We start from the raw sequence: 18,236 nt of genomic DNA on the forward strand, positions 1-18,236 counted from the left end.
TTGAAGTAGGAGTTTAAGCACACTCCTATCTCACCCATAACTACAAAATACTCATCTCATTACCGTATTTTGCCGTTTAATAGATTACCGTATTTTCACAACTATAAGGCGCACTTTATTATAAGGTGCACCCTCAATGAATGACACATTTTCATTTTTTTTCCATATATAAAGCTCACTGGATTATAAGGCGCCCTATTTTGGAGAAAATTCTTACTATACTTACTTTTAATACTTTTAAGCCTTATAATTGTCAAAGTACGGTAAATGATTTTTGCTTTTTTGAGCCTCTTGTTTGTGTGCCGTTTAATATACCCCTGCCGTTTAATATCCCCCTGACATTTAAAATATCCCTGCCGTTTAATATATCCCTGCCGTTTAATATACCCGGGTATATTAAATGGCAACTCTGCTTTTTTGGCAAGATTTGTATGGTGTTCACGGGGCATAATTATTATGGATACTTAAGTTCATTAAAATTCCAAGTCAGCAGTAAGTAGTTTTAACCTGGGCAGTAATTTTTTTAAATATACCCCGGGTATATTAAATGGGGGGGGGAGGTATACTAAACCCCGGCAGCTGGGATAGGCTCCAGCACCCCCTGCGATCCCACTGAGGATGAAGTGGCAAAGAACATGAATGAATGAATGAATGAATTGTTGAATCTTATTCCAACAAGTTCAAAATGAACTAGGACCACCCGGCTTTCCTCAGCATGGAGACATGTAAAGTGCAATTGAGGAACATGCATGCCCTCTACTGGCTAATATAGAATCTAGAGGCAAAGATACAGGATGTCCACTATTAATCAATCTTTAGAGCAATGGCAACAGATAATTTTGGATTCATTCACTTGCCATTATCTTTTCTTGGTAACTTTAAAGGAGACATATGTCAGACTAGTGGCCAAAAATGGTACTGCAGCTGAATCTAAATATTGAACAGCACAATATCCCTGTGAGATTTCCGTTTTCTCCGGGTACTTTGCCCCTAAGTATATCAAATAATTTATTCTCTATTATCTACAACATGTGTCAAAGTGGTGGCCCGGGGGCCAAATCTGGTCCGCCGCATCATTTTGTGTGGCCCAGGAAAGTAAATGATGAGTGCCGACTTTCTGTTTTAGGATCAAATTAAAATAGAGTATAGATGTATATTAAGTTTCCTGATTTTCCCCCTTTTAAATTAATAATTGATTTTTTTAATCCATTGTTTGCTTTGTTTTTAGTTCAAAAATCATTACAAAAAATCTAAAAATATATTAAAAAAGCTAAAAAAAACATTGTTTTAGATTTATAAAAAACGGAATATTCAGGGCTTTTAATCCAGTTCTTTTAATCCATGTATAACAAAAAAATATAAATATTATATCTAAAATGGTCTGGCCCATATTTTAAAACCCAGACTGGTAGTCAATTATGACTATATTTAAAGGGGTCAAATAAAAAAACAAAAATTGCCATATCTTTTCTTGAATTTCTGTATTGGAATGCTTTTTGATTGTCAAATTTATGAGAGCATCAGAATGCCACAAATCTTCAACTGGCTGTATTTGCAGGCCAAATATTTCAAACCACAGACACCACTGTGCACAACACACATCTCTAAGACTGCCCATGATAAATTTCTGCCTTCCGACCAGAAAATTCCAATGAAACGCCGTAATTTTCCAAATGTCAAATTTGAACGTGTGGTGTTTGAAAGATCACACTTTTTAATATTTTAATTTCCATCTAACAAAAGTGTGGGAACATTTTAAAATGGGGGAAAAATTATATCAAAATCTCCCTTTAAAGATCTCAACATGGACATTTCTAACATTCCATTACTAACAAGCATTATAATGCCTCTGCTTTTACAACATCAGACAAAAAAATGTATTGGGGCGCCACTTAGAGATCTCAAACTTGGATTTTCTTACTTTTGGTGCTAAAATTGCTGCTAAATTATGAATTTGAAAGCAGCTAAATGGTCTAAAATTTTTAAATTTAAATTTTTACCCTCCAAAAACCTTTTGACTAATCAAAATGACTTGATTGCCGCATTAAGTGATTCAAAAATTAATTTACGGTCCCTAACTTTGCCCTCAAAAACTATATTTCTGAATAAAATGACTCAAACTTAAATGTATTTCCTGAAAACCAAAAAGAGAATTGAAACAGAACAACATTAGCAATAGCATTGTTGTGAAAATACCACTCTGATTGCATATTTGCAGTTTCCATCTTGATTTTTCAGCATTTTCTGACTTCTTGATGGTAAAATTTCATTCAAAATCTCTCATTTCTCAACTACGATTTGCAGCAAAAACCCCTTCAATAAATGAACGATCCCTTTAGTCAAACTCAGACATTTTAACTCTTAATTTAATCAAAAATCTCATTTCTCCCAAGAACTTAGAGGAAATTATACACAAAATTCATACTATGTAGTTGTACTGGCTGGGTGGACTTTATGAACCCTTGTGCAAAGAACCCAGACTTTTACAACGGCTCTTTGTGTTTTGTTCCCTCCTGCGATCACATGTTGCATCATTTGAACACTAACATTCTCTCGTACATGCCTGAAGGCAGCATCTTCAATTGTTGAAAGAACTATGGAAGTCTTGAGCAGGTGGGTCATTAGATAGGGGTCTTGGAAAAAAATTTACATTTTGAAATTTCCCTGTTATATGGAGTGTCTTGTGATGGACCGTTGTACCCTCGAGCTGTCGAAAGTATGGCTTTTATTGAGGTGCTGCTTGAAGATTATGCATGGCCCACATTTAGTCTTTATAGGGCAAGTGACTATTTTGGGTCAGTAAAAAAAAATATATATATATATATTATAATAATAATCACATTCTGGGTCATATATAGGGATGACCTACAACATGACGTTCCCATATATTTACATACCGTATTTTTACGACTATAAGGCGCACATAAAAGTTGTAATTTCACATCCATAAGGCGCATATAAAAGTTGTAATTTCACATCTATAAGGCGCACATAAAAGTTGTAATTTCACATCTATAAGGCGCACATAAAAGTTGTAATTTCACATCTATAAGGCGCACATAAAAGTTGTAATTTCACATCTATAAGGCGCACATAAAAGTTGTAATTTCACATCTATAAGGCGCACATAAAAGTTGTAATTTCACATCTATAAGGCGCACATAAAAGTTGTAATTTCACATCTATAAGGCGCACATAAAAGTTTGAATTTCACGACTATAGGGCGCACATAAAAGTCTTAAATTTTCTCCAAAATAGACAAGGCGTCTTATAATCCAATGCGCCTTATATATGGACCAATACTAAAATTGTTATCACGATAAAATGTAATAAATCAGTCCATAGGGTACACCGACTCTACTATTTTACCGTAGAAAAAGTACTGCGAAGTGACTGCTGGGATATATAGTTCTTTTGTCAATACACCCAATGGATTGTGGCCTGTATACTATATCGACTACAACATAGCTTTACAAAGCATGGCAGACAGCGTTGGAATAGTAACGCTATCTACTAGCTAGCTACTACTTTCCTGGCTGCGTCTATAAAAACGGTGCATCTTTTGTGTGTGTAAAATACAGACATAGCACTCGTTACTGACACTGCGGCTAAAAATACAATGCGCCCTATAGTCGGGAAAATACGGTTCTTGTCAACCTCGCCCTTATTTATCCTTACAATACTAGTCTTTTATTCACATATGTAATCATTTAATATCAAATAATTTCCAAGTGGCTCCTGCATCCAATATTTCTCTGCCAGAGTTCGGACACGCTTGGTTTACAATGGATTATGTGTTATGACTCCATACACCATTTACGCTTCCACCCGTAATATAGAGTGATGATTTAGAGCTATGCAAATAAACATGACTTTTAAAGGCTCGGATGGCTTAGTTCCTGAAATATGACCTCTAATTGAACACATTAAACCTTGTAAATGACACATCAGTTATCACACATTGATTATTTTCCCCTTTAATTCACATTAACAATTCAATAGACACTAGAGAACACGATGGAGCCAGTTGAGGGAGGAAGATAGAGGAATATTTCTTCGTACATGTCTCATATATCGTCTGGACAGATTTTAATGTTTGACGCTTTTTTATAACATTATTCAACATGGAAATCTCACAGGTTGCCTCGCCGTTTATAATACACCAAGGGTGTCAAACTTGGGTTGGTTCGCGGGCCACATTAACGTCAACGCCATTTTAGATCTAATATTTAGATTTATTTTTTTAATAAATGGATTAAAAGAACTGGATTAAAAGACCTGAATATTCCGTTTTTTTATAGATCTAAAACAATGTTTATTTTAGATTTTTTTTAAATATATTTTTAGATTTTACTAAATGATTTTTGAACTAAAAACACAGAAAAAATGGATTAAAAAATGACAATAATTGATTTAAAAGGGGAAAATCAATAGGAAAATTTTGCGGTAAAGTCCGACTTAAAAAAAAATCAAGTTATGAAACTATTTCTGGAAACAATTTATTTTGTAAGTAGAGGTATGTGCCACTGTATTTGGAATGCATGTTTGGGGATTTGGCGAAGGGTTTTTTGTTAAGCACACATGGACAGACCTAAACACAGCAGTTTTAAGATTGATCAAATCAACATCCATCTGCTGGCTGCTTACTTTGCAAATTTGATCAAGCCAAATGTCTTATTTGATACACCACTGGTTGACGTTCTTGGACTGGATATTTGCTGTGTATTCACGCCACGTTGCTTTTAAATCCAATTCAGAGTAGGAAATACCTTAAGTCAATAGACTCTGGTTCAGTCCACAAGGTAGACTTTGTATCCTTGTTTGTGGAATGGAACAGAACTCCTTAGATTTCAGTCGTGTATTATTTATGTTGCGTAACTTGTTTATTGCACAGAAATCATTATAAAACCTCATTCCGATTTGTTTTTTTTTTGTGCTTTTGCGTAACATTTTTTTTGTTTTGGCCCGCTAGCGTTGCGTGAATTCTTTTAATCAAGAAAAATAACTACACACAGACACTCCATTCTCTATACATAATGCCAAGTACGGAGGGGAAAATTCTAGTCTAATTCCTGGGTTGACCTTGTTGATGAAGATGACTGCCATATTTGAAGTATGTTAACATTGATCAACTTTTTGTCTAGTTGTATTTTCTTCAATATCTTATCACGTCTGTAACAATCTACAATAAGACCCCACTTGATGTTGCGTTACTCTGATTTTCCCACATTTGGCTTTGACAACTTTCTCCTGTTCAACAAGTTTTGTTACAAATAGCAAAAAGGAGCCACTCGAGGCAATAGAACCAACCTATTCTACCGTATTTTCACGACTATAAGGCGCACAGAAAAGTCTTAAATTTTCTGTAAAATAGACAGGGCGTCTTATAATCCAGTGCGCTTTATATATGGACCAATACTAAAATTGTTATCATGATAAAATAAAATAAATCAGTGGATAGGGTACACCATCCTCTACAGCTCTCACAACTACAGCAAGCAGCCCCCAACTCTAGTATTTTTCTCGTAGAAAAAGTACTGCGCAATGACTGCTGGGATATATAGTTCTTTTGTCAATACACCCAATGGATTGTAGCCTAGCGATCGGCATCAACACAGATTTACGAAGCATGGACACTAGCTACTAGCTAGCTACTATTTGCGAATGGATTCTGGCCGCCTGGACAAACGTATAAAACTCAGCTTTTCGATGACTCATTTGGACAATTGTTCAATTTGGACACAGAAAATGAGGTCTTAGATGGATTGGTGGGTGATGATGACGTAAGTACATTGTAAAATGACTAAATAAAGTACAACCGAACTCGGTTTTGCTTCTGTTGCCTTTTTAAAAACGTGTTTTTAGCATGTATCTTTAAGCTGGTGTATGTTTGGCCATGCCTGGCTGCGTCTATAAAAACGGTGCGTCCTTTGTGTGTGTAAAATACAGAAATAGCACTCGTTATTGACACTGCGGCTAAAAATATGATGCGCCCTATAGTCGTAAAAATACTGTACTTTGTCCTGGTCATGGGTAGTTTGCACCTGAATTGATTGCCAGCCAATCACAGGGCACAAAGGTACAAATGGCCATTCACACGCACATATTCATACTTAAGGGCGATTTATGTTGTTTAACCAGCCTACCATGCTGGTTTTTTTTTGTGGATGTGGGAAGAGTCACTGTAATATAATCTTCATCTGGCATCCTTTTAAGTGGTTTCACTGATTGTGGGTGATGATTAAGAAATTGCCTCCAAAAAACCACATGCAGTTTGGCAAAAACACACAGCAGAGTCATAAATACAAGTCAATAAATGGGATTTTTAAATTTCATAGATAAATTAGCAATGAAGCACAAAAAAACTCTTGGAATTTTGCACATAATCTGATAAATTCTAGTTTTGAGAATTGTCGTTAAGAGCAATTCGCATCAATGGCAGTTGATAACACAGGGGTTTCAGACCCGGGTTGGATTGCGGGCCGCTTTAACGCCAACTTGATTTCACGTGGGTTGGACCATTTTAGATAAAATATTTTGATCTTTTTTTAATAAATGGATTAAAAGAACTGGATTAAAAACCCGGAATATTCAGTTATTTTATAGATCTAAAACAATGTTTATTTCAGATTTTTTTATATATATTTTGAGATTTTACATAAGGATTTTTGAACTAAAAACAGAAAAAAATGGATTAAAAATTTATGGATCTAAAACAATGTTTTTTCTTTTAGCTTTTTAAAAATATATTTAGGTTTTGCAAAATGATTTTTGAACCTTTTGGTGTTAAATAGACCATCTTTGAACAACATTTATTCTTGTTGATGATAATCAAGTTTATCAAATAATAGCGCAAATAGCTTTATATATGTACGATCAATGTCAGTTTTTTGAAGACTTTTTGACATTTTTTGACCATCTGTTACATCTTACAGTCCTCACTGTAGACTAAACCTGATGATCTCATTGCATTCTATCAATCTTCAGAAATGCAAAACATGTGGAGATGACCAGGTTTCCTGCTGCTCAAATTTAAGGGGAACTGGATGCCATCTTTGTTTTACTTTGAAAAACATTAGAGAATTAGGTCAAAGAAAATAATCATCTACCTATCATAAACCTAACCTGAAATCCAAGAGTCCAATGGGACCTTTTTATTTGCCGTCACGAGGCCCATTGTTCTGACTCGATCCACTTACAATCCAGAGTGACGTAGGGTAACATAAATAACAGTTCATTTTAAAAAGAGGTCTAGTTTTCAATCTTCAGTTTTTCGTACAAGGGTGTAAGACTCGGGTTAGTTCGCGGGCCGCGTTAATGTCAACTTGATTTCATTTGGGCCGGACCATTTTAGATATAATATTTTGATTTTTTTTGTTTTAATAAATGGATTAAAAGAACTGGATTAAAATCCCTGAATATTCAGTTTTTTTATAGATCTAAAGCAATTTTTATTTTACCTTTTTTTTTAAATATATTTTTAGATTTTACAAAAGGATTTTTGAACTAAAAACACAGAAAAAATGGATTAAAAATTACAATTATTGATTTAAAAGAAGGAAAATCAGGAAATATAATATACATCTATACTCTTCATTTTAATTTCATCCTAAAACAGAAAGTCATCATTTACTATCCCGGGCCACGCAAAATGATGCGGCGGGCCAGATTTGGCCCCCGGGCCGCCACTTTGACACCTGTGCTTCAGTATTTCTTAAATATATCAAAATCTGATGCCCTTTTCTACTCATTATTAACTAAGCTGACATTATGTCCAAGCATTCTGATCTGGAAATGTCCAAATAAGATCATCTGAAGTCTAATTATAGCTCCGCAAACTCCCCAAAAATTCCCCCTTCCATCATTCCATCTTTTTTAATGATGTTTAACCCACATAGGTCCTCAATAATCGTTGATGTCTGGGTATGAAATTAAAAATGATTAATTCCCATCGTTGACTGCCCAAAATGAAAAACACTGAATTAATGGATTTCCTCACTAGAGCTAAACTGTTGTTATTATCGCTTTGGGCATCTTGGTTGTCTTGGACACAATTCGCTTCTCAAATCTACACTGTGACCATTCCTAAGAAACACCCACAATTGAAAAATATTACAAGCAGTACTGCGGTGGAGTCATATTTAAGAATTACAAATGCATTTATTTTACATGAAAACGTCAAACACTCTTGGTTAGTTGTTAAAGGAAGAATGCACAATATTTAGTGGAGGATTACTAAGGTATTGGAATACTTGTAAAATCCTGGTCCATCCATTATTGTTTCTTTGATTAGTTTGCTAGGAAAATTAAGATAAATATCCGATTCATTGGCGTTTTTTCTTATTGTCAATAGTTGACAATCTTTAGGCCAAACTAGGAAATAAATGACCCAAATTCTTTAAAGTTGGAGTCTTTATACCATGTGTCAAAGTGGCGGCCCGGGGGCCAAATCTGGCCCGCCGCATCATTTTGTGTGGCCCGGGAAAGTCAATCATGAGTGCCGACTTTCTCTCTTAGGATCAAATTAAATTGAAGATTAATAATTTATATTAAATTTCCTGGTTTTCCCCCTTTTAAATCAATAATTGTAATTTTTTATCACTTTTTTTCTGTGTTTTTAGTTCAAAAATCATTTTGTAAAATCTAAAAATATATTAAAAAAACGCTAAAATAAACATTGTTTTAGATCTATAAAAAAACTGAATATTCATGGCTTTTAATCCAGTTCTTTTAATCCATTTATTTTTAAAAATCTAAATATTACATCTAAAATAGTCCGGCCCACATGAAATCGAGTTGACGTTAATCGTATTTCCCTTTATAGTAATTTATCTTTTCATAAATTCATAGCAAATTCAATGACAATAAATCTGATACATTTCATATCACTATTGTATAATTAAGTATTATCGATAGATATTGTATTTCAAATTGGGAAGTCATCGTATATGGATCCCCAATCAGTACAAGATGAGGATTTTTAATTTTAGTTTTTAAATAAGCAGTAAAGTCAATATCTCTGCAATGTTTATCCTACTATTGATTACAGATATAATACACTTGGAAAAGTTGCAATTTAAACAATCAAATTCCTCCATTTTTCTCAATCAATCAAGACATGACTGATAACAATTCCACACAATTCACATAAATTAACATATTTTGTATACACACTTTTTTACCAGCCAAAATAGCAATCTGCTTCTCATTTTCAATGACAAAGTCTCTCTTCTTTCCACCATTCATTTAAATAGCAATAATTTAACCATAATCACCATTTTTTTAAAATTTCTTCAATAAAACCACCTAATTCCAACATTTGAAAAAAAATCAACCACTTGAAAAACATTTGTTCGCAGTCCTAAACTTTATTAACCATCACCCCGGTAAGGCTGGAGGCTTTTGTGGGGCGCCTGTGACACCCACAACTGGTGATCACATGAATAGCAGGATGTTGTGCCCCCTAGCTACGTCCTGAAATCCAAAAACACATGACACATCTAAACAAGTTAACGGCATACACTTGAAACCATTGCAGCAACAAAAAAAAAAAAAGCCAGATGCATATAAAAAGCTTCAACAAACATTGTGGTATGTCGTCAAGCACCCCGGAAGCTACATAACAAGGCTAGTATTATTCCAGAGCTTGAAGCTATCAAATAAGAGGCTAGTTCGGAAAAGAGTCAATGTATGAGAGGACCGATTTAGCATGGCGACACAGATAACATTGATTCTTTTTATTTTGTCTCCGTTTTAAAACTAGTTGGAATTCATTGCTAAACTAAGCACTTTTAGCTTAGGGGAAGAAATGTTTTAAAAAACTGTTTAATTGCAGTTATGGCTAATTTCATGGGACGCTTTTTTATAGAGACAAAAGTATTGTTTTTAGAATTTTGGATGTTTACTGTAATTTATTACATCAGTCATTTTTTTTGGGTTTATTTTGATGGGAAGAAAACTATACTAGTTATTTAGACTAGGATTTGTAATAGAGCAGAGGTGTCAAAGTGGCGGCACGCGGGCCAGATTGGGGCCGTCGAATCATTTTGTGTGGCCCAGGAAAGTAAATCATGAGTGCCGGCTTTCTGTTTTAGGATCAAATTCAAATGAAGAGTAAAGATGTGTATTAAATTTCTGGATTTTACTCCTTTTAAATCAATAATTGTAATTTTTAATCAATTTTTTTCTGTTTTTAGTTCAAAAATCATTTTGCAAAATCTGAAAATATTTTTAAAAATACCTAAAATAAACATTGTTTAAGATCCATAAAAAAACTGAATACTCAGGGATTTTAATCCAGTTCATTTAATCCATTTATTTAAAAAAAATCAAAATATGCTCCGTCAGGGTTGTTTTTGGAATGTGGAAGGAAACCGGAGTACCCGGAGAAAACCCACACAGGACTGGCAAGAACGTTCTTCTATTCCCAGGCTAGTCTCGTACTTGAATTTTCCCACTTGTAAAAAATTCTTTACAAGCTTTGAGGTGTGGCACAAAGCCAGATCTTGCTGAAAAATACCGGATCCATCAGGAAACCTCTTGTTCACCTCTTGAATGACTCTTAAGAGAACACATCGTGGATCATTCCTTCAAAGACACTACATGCCAAATACACTACAACAGTATATAAAAAAAACAACAGCATTGAAATAAACTAGTTTAATTAATTTGCATAAGGATTTAGTATTAAATAAAACAATGACCATGCAAATTTGATTTGAACTCTTAAATCTTTTATTTAGGATAGGTGTCAAAGTGGCGGCCCGGGGGCCAAATGTCGCCCGCCGCATCATTTTGTGTGGCCCGGGAAAGTAAATCATTTTCTGTTTTAGGATCAAATTAAAATGAAGAGTATAGCTGTATATTATATTTCTAGATTTCCCCCCTTTGAAATCAATAATTGTATTTTTAAGCCATTTTTTTCTGTGTTTTTAGTTCAAAAATCATTTTGTAAAATCTAAAAGTATATACAAAAAGCTAAAATAAGCTTTTTTATAGATCTATAAAAAACCTGAATTTTTAGGGCTTTTAATCCTGTTCTTTTAATCATTTATTTAAAAAAAAATCTAAATATGATACTTCAGGGATGTTTTTGGAATGTGGGAGGAAACCGGAGTACCCGGAGAAAACCCATACAGGACTGGCGAGAATGTTCTTCCTGATTTTCCCCTTTTAAAATCAATAATTGTAATTTTTAAGCCATATTTTCCGTGTTTTTAGTTCAAAAATCATTTTGTAAAATCTAAAAATATATAAAACAAGCTAAAATAAACATTGTTTTAGATCCATAAAAAAACTGAATATTCAGGGATTTTAATACAGTTCTTTTAGTCCATTTATAAATTTAAAAAAATCTAAATATTACATCTAAAATGGTCCGGCCCACGTTTTTTTTCCCCACCACTATCTTATTAGACAAACTGACTCTAAATTCAGTATTTCCAGCCTTAGCATCATGCACTCATTTTTCCATGTAAATTGACTCCATGTCTATAGCAATGTTAATTGACCAACCATTGGCAGCTGAATTGAAATCAATACACTGCCTAACTGCTATTCCGCACAAAACCCTTATTAAGTACACATGCAATGTGTTTTTTTTCGCGGTTAATGGGGACCGGGACCCCCGCAATAGCTGCATTTTCGCGAAGTAGGCGTGCCCCTTCAAAAAATGCTTCAAGAAACGTATAAGACGTGCACAAAAGCACCACCAAGCAAAAACATCATAGTAGTCCGGATGGAGGATCTTCTGCAGTTTTTTTGCACGTAAGAAACATCGTTATTGGGAGTTGTGAACATTGTTTTTTGGGCCTGTAAACAGCCATGACGTCATCAATGCCATTCCTGAACTCTCACCATGTTATCGACCATTTCTTTGATGCAATTACTATTATTCTTATTGAATATTTTGTTTCCACCTCTTGTAAAACGACGTAATTTATAATTTTAACTTAATATCTTTAAATTTTTTAGAATTTTTTTTCTGAAAAAAATCCGCGAAGCTCTGAGTCCGCGATAGCTGAAGCGCGAAGTAGCGAGGGAACACTGTATAAACAATCTGCTCAAGAAATTGGATTCAAAGCCATTTTAAGGAATGAATTATTCATAGTTAATTCAAGATGATAAGGTCTATAATACAGAATCATAATAACATTATTGGCTGGAAAATAAACTTTGTGTCGCCTTCTTGGTTTTAACTGCAAATTCAAGGAACGAGTTAACAAATGTTCTCACTGAAATTATAAAAAAAAGGGTGAGGCAAGTGTTGTTTGGTGCACTCTAGCCCAGCCATGAGAATTCTCATATGATTCCAAGTGTAAAGTCAGTGTAGTCATGAGTTTCACTGTTTTTCCTGGCCTTCAGGCGAGTTCCCGGCAAGAACATCTAGATATCTATTCCAATCAACTCGTTCGGGGTTGTCAACATATCCACAATAATGTCAAACAATATCAACAAGATTTCTATATAGATTAAATATAGTCACGCAGATTAGACTTGATTAGATAACTTTATTCAGATCGTATTTGGGAAATTTCACTGTCATAGTCGCAAGAGGGTGAGAATACAGACACAGAAAAAGGCATTTTAGACAAATCAATTGGTAATAAATAAGTTGATATATATATTTATTTTTAGATTTTACAAGATGCTTTTTTGAATACAAAGGGTTGGATTAAAAATTGCAATTATCAATTTAAAAAGTGGAAAATCAGGAAATATAAGATACTACCAGTCTGGGATTTAAAATATGGGCTGGACCATTTTAGATATAATATTTAGATATTTTATTTTATGAATGGATTAAAAGAACTGGATTAAAAACCTGAATATTCAGTTTTTTTATAGATCTAAAAAAATGTTTTTAGGTATTTTATATATTTTTAGATTTTACAAAATTATTTTTGAACTAAAAATAGAAAAAAATGGAGGAAAAAAAATCAATTATTGATATAAAGGGGGAAAATCAGGTAATATAATACACATCTATACTCTTTATTTGAATTTGATCCTAAATCAGAAAGTTGGCACTGATGATTTACTTTCTCTGGCCGCATAAAATGATGCAGCGGGCCAGATTTAGCCCCTGGGCCCCCATTTTGACTCCTGTGTTGTACACTAATTGGCATTGGTAGGTCACATAATAGAGTTTTGAGTACAGACAACCTGTATTGGGCTGTATCACACATTGCCTATATATTCTCACTGGTGCAATATTTTAAACCAAATAAAAAAGCATATATCAATTCCAAATGTTATATATTTTTTCCCCGATATATTGCACAATCACTTTATAAAAATCAGTTCTCTTCATAAAATAGTGTTCCTAGAGTATCTTTTACAAACAACTTTGTTTTAACGTCGACACCCAAGCAGTTGATTTGTGAAATTTGGAGACGGAACCCAAATCAAAGGGCACATCGCCAATTACCCTCACCAAACCACCCAAGCCTTTAGTCACAAAGTGTCAAATTTCATGCTGGAGTGATGTTTCATATCAAACAGTCCCGAGGAGATGGCAAATTCAATTACCCTTCACTCACCCGGCCAGCCAAATATATCAAAATCAAATTCCACATCACTTTAGCTAGTAAAACAACACGCAATTAAATCACCCTCGATCGCTTTAACAACAATCTGGTGTGTCTGTCTATATATCGTCAGAGTCTTTATTCTTCACACTCACTCAAGTCAATTGTTTGTTTGTTTTCACCCCCAAAAACGTCATTAGCTTGTTTACCACATGTATTATAATCCATTGTTATTTGTGTATCTTCCAACTTATTTAGTGACCACTTACCGTATTTTCACGACTATAAGGCGCACCGCATTATAAAGCGCACCCTCAATGAATGACATTTTTTTCATATATAGGGCGCACTGTATTATAAGGCGCACTGTATTATAAGGCGCACTGTCTATTTTGGAGAAAATTTAAGACTTAAGTGCGCCTTATAGTCGTGAAAATACCGTAATTGCTCTTGACTTCCAGGTATGAAGCACTCACTACTTTTTCAGTCACCTCTAGAGCCAGCCATTGTTGATGTTTTGGATTTTTTTTGTATAAAATCTTGCAGTGGGGGAGGAGCTGTATGATGGAAGATTTTGTTGACTAAGATGGCTGATCTGCATATTTAACAGTATTGTTTCAGTTCAGGCGTTTGTGTTTTTTTTAATATCCGACAGTGGTGGTTTTTGTTTTTCTGTTTTTTTCCATATATAAGGCGCACTGGATTATAAGGCGCACTGTCCATTTTGGAGAAAATTCAAGACTTAAGTGCACCTTATAGTTGTGAAAATACGTTATTTATTATTCATTGATATTTTTTTGATTACTTATTAGTGTTTTTTCTTGTTATTTGTGCACTTTGCAGCTTTCTATCTCATAATACTTGTCTAATGACAATAAAAGCATTCAATTTAATCCAATTCAATTCCCCTGCCGATTGCCGACAGTTAACTGGGAAAGGCTCCAGCACCCCTGTAAGGCCACGCAGCATGGAAGATGAACAAATAGTGCCAATTCTAAATACTGTCATGTTTACATGGAATATTAAAAGGCCTAGAAACTGGACAATAACAGCCAAGTGAAATACTGCTGTGTGACTGGCGCCGGGTACCATTGCGAATTACACCATCAAATACCGAGAAACCTATCCACGGCGGTGAAACCAAATCATTTCCTAAATAAACTTGAATGTTATGGAGCAGTCGATAATGGCCGTCTTTGTTTTCACGCCCTGGCTGAAGAAGGCTTTATAGTCTTTCCACATTAATACTCTTTTTGAAGCTAACGGGTCGACTGTTTGGGCAGCGGATTCTGAAGCTGTGTGACCGAACTTGGCCTTTCTATGCACAGCCATTGGGGAAATGGCCTAAATTGTCTTACCTTCGTTGCATTTTTTCCGTCTTTTTTTATATAAGTCTGTGTAGATTTAAGGGAAACACAATGGATCCAAAGGAAGATGATGGCAATCAATATTACGCACAAAATAATTGACAAACATGAGTAGTGTACTGTTTTTTTATGTTGTTTTTTATTTTTTTCGAAGGTGGGAACAAATTAATTTGTTTTTAGATCATTTCTATGGGAAGCTTTGATTTGAGATATGAGTAAATCGACATTAGAGCTCAGTCCCAGAACGCATTAAGCTCGTATCTCGAGGTATGACTCTCAATCTTCCAGAATTTTTCCCATGAATAAAAACTAAATAATCTAAATACTCCTAGATCACCTGTGTCAAAGTGGCGGCCCGGGGGCCAAATCTGGTCCGCCGCATCATTTTGTGTGGCCCGGGTAAGTCAATCAATCGAGTGCCGACTTTATATTTTAGAATCAAATTAGTATAGATCTATATTAAATTTCCTGATTTTCCCCCTTTTAAATCAATAATTGTCATTTTTAATCCATTTTTCTGTGTTTTTAGTGCAAAAATCATTTTGTAAAATCTAAAAATATATTTAAAAAAAACTAAAAATCAACATTGTTTTAGATCTATAAAAATCTGAATATTCAGGGCTTTTAATACAGTTCTTTTAATCCATTTATAAAAACAAAATCTAAATATTATATCTAAAATGGTCCGGCCCACATAAAATCGAGTTTAACCAACCAGAGTCTGACACCCCTGTCCTAGTTGTATCCAAATACTTTGTTTAAGTTACCTTAGTGCTTTTAAAAATGAATGTAGTCAAATACAAACTCTACTTAAATACTAGATCAAATATTTTGCACCCAAAAATTCAGATATAGAGGGTTCTTCCCTGAGATTGTAGAATAAGCAGAAAGAAGGATCAAAACCAGAATTCAGGACGAACCGTCAAAAATCCAAGAATACATTAAGAAAACGGCATCAACTAATGAACTGCTAAGCAAATGCCTCAGGCAGTTGAAACCTGATGACATCGCAGTTGAAAGGGAGAGTTAAGATGGAAGGACATGTCCTTACACGGTGTGTAGCACTATCAAATTAAAAAAAGTAGTTGTTTTTTTAGCTGACCTACCAACACACAAGGTAATAAAATACAGGTCAGGGGGTCGCCTGTTGTATTATTGATCGTCAGATAGTACTTTGAATACCTTTTATTTATTTTTTAATGGGAAAAAAATCTATTAAACATTGTAACCAAAAATTAAACCGCTTTTTCCTGACCTTTTCAAATCGCTTGGTCAGTCTGATCTTATTGCAAAGTTCTTGTTACAATTAACAGGATGTTAGCAATAAACCCGCTAGCTCTATCTTGTCATTAAGTTCGAAATAATAGGCACTCATAGTACCCATTTTTACGATTATTTTTTTTTAGAAACATTCCCATAAAACTGTAAACACCAACTTTGTCTTTGTCATAAGATTCAAGTTTCCGTTGCTTAATGGGTTGTAGTACCGGCCGCCATATTTGTCTATGGTGTGTCAAGTTTTTTTCCCGTTTTTTTGTCTTTAAATATTAATTTATGCAGATATGCCGAGGGCATAAGTATGTGGTTATGTTAAAATATGAGCAACAGTCTTTGTTTAGTCTTTAGTCTTTGCCAGTAAACTTTAACTGCTATTAGCGTTAAAGTGCTAGAAATGTTTTATATTTAAGAATAGTTCACCATCTCAGTTTTTATTTGTAAAGGCAAATTGAGCTCAATGCCAGCGTGTTGCTATTTACCCAATTTTTTATTTATATATCGTATTTACTCGCATATTAGCCGCACCCGAGTATAAGCCGCACCCTTAAAAGTCATTGAAATGGACAATTTCTCTCGTATAAGCCTCCCCCTTAAAATTATAATAATATTTATGATTTTCTCAAGCAACCTGTTGCTCCATGAACCCAAAGAACTCCAAAATGTGTGTTGGTCAAAAGACATAGCATGCTACAAATTGTTCTTGTCCTAGGGCTCCCAAGTATACAGTTCATCCTTTGAGTTGCCATCTGCTTTGAAGCAATGGATGTTTTTTTGTTTTTTTGCTCTTACCAGCAGCCAATTTTCCCAGAGGGGAAGACCCTATGAACAAACAATGAAAAAATAAAAACATTCAAAAACTATGAGTACCATAGAATTTTGACAGATGGATAAAACAAAAGTGGTAGAACTGAATTAATCCCAGTGGTATTAAAGTGACTTTAGACTGACTGGGTTTAGAACTTAATGGCTATCAGTTATGTTTTAGAGTTTAAATGAGGACCCTAAAAAGATCTTCAAATTGACTGATGTTTTAAGAGTATTGGGACCAATCGTCCAGAAGACTCAAGATTAGTGCCAAAGCTTCAATTTATCTGGTTCAGTCCATGAACTGCGCTTGTTACACCTCCATTTGCTGTGTGCTGGTCTCTATCCCCCTCTTGTGGATTTATTTTAGGGAACAACCGTACTTAAAAGTTAAGATTTGAAGAGCATGGTGCAGCAAAGAAGTTGAATTCTAGACACTTAAGACTAACTAACGACTGGAAGCATTGATTTACGTTCATAATCTAAATTCCAATGAACAGGTTCTTACAAATGTAGTGACTGGACTTTTTTGTTCAAGCAATATTACTGAAACTTTAGGTTGACTAACAATAAAATTAAATCTAGGGTCAATGTCTTCGGTCCTTGAGAGACTATCCCAGCTGACACCTTGAAATAGTGGCCAGCCAATGGCAAGGCACGAGGGGATCGGCAATTTAGCGGGTCCAATCAGCCTGCCATGCATGTCTTTGGAATTTGGGAGGAACCGGAATACCCGGAGAAAACCCACTCAGGCCCGAAGAACATGCAAACTTCACACAGGTTGACCTGGATTCGAACCCAGGTCCCCCCCTCTGTGAGGCCGACACGCTAACCACTCAGTCGCCAAGTCGCATTATATATATATATATATATATATATATATATATATATATATATATATATATATATATATATATATATATATATATATATATATATATATATATATATATATATATATATATATATATATATATATATATATATATATATATATATATATATATATATATATATATATATATATATATATATATATATATATATATATATATATATATATATATATATATATATATATATATATATATATATATATATATATATATATATATATATATATATATATATATATATATATATATATATATATATATATATATATATATATATATATATATATATATATATATATATATATATATATATATATATATATATATATATATATATATATATATATATATATATATATATA

At 33.9% G+C, this 18,236-nt stretch overlaps 1 long non-coding RNA gene across 1 annotated transcript in view; it reads left to right on the top strand.

Moving 5' to 3' along the window:
* Positions 1-18,236, top strand: part of LOC144196363 (uncharacterized) — a 39,315-nt gene that overhangs the window by 13,015 nt on the left and 8,064 nt on the right. The window lies entirely within an intron of this gene.

This window comes from Stigmatopora nigra, chromosome 5, assembly GCF_051989575.1.
Source record: "Stigmatopora nigra isolate UIUO_SnigA chromosome 5, RoL_Snig_1.1, whole genome shotgun sequence".
In the NCBI taxonomy this organism is placed as follows: domain Eukaryota; kingdom Metazoa; phylum Chordata; class Actinopteri; order Syngnathiformes; family Syngnathidae; genus Stigmatopora; species Stigmatopora nigra.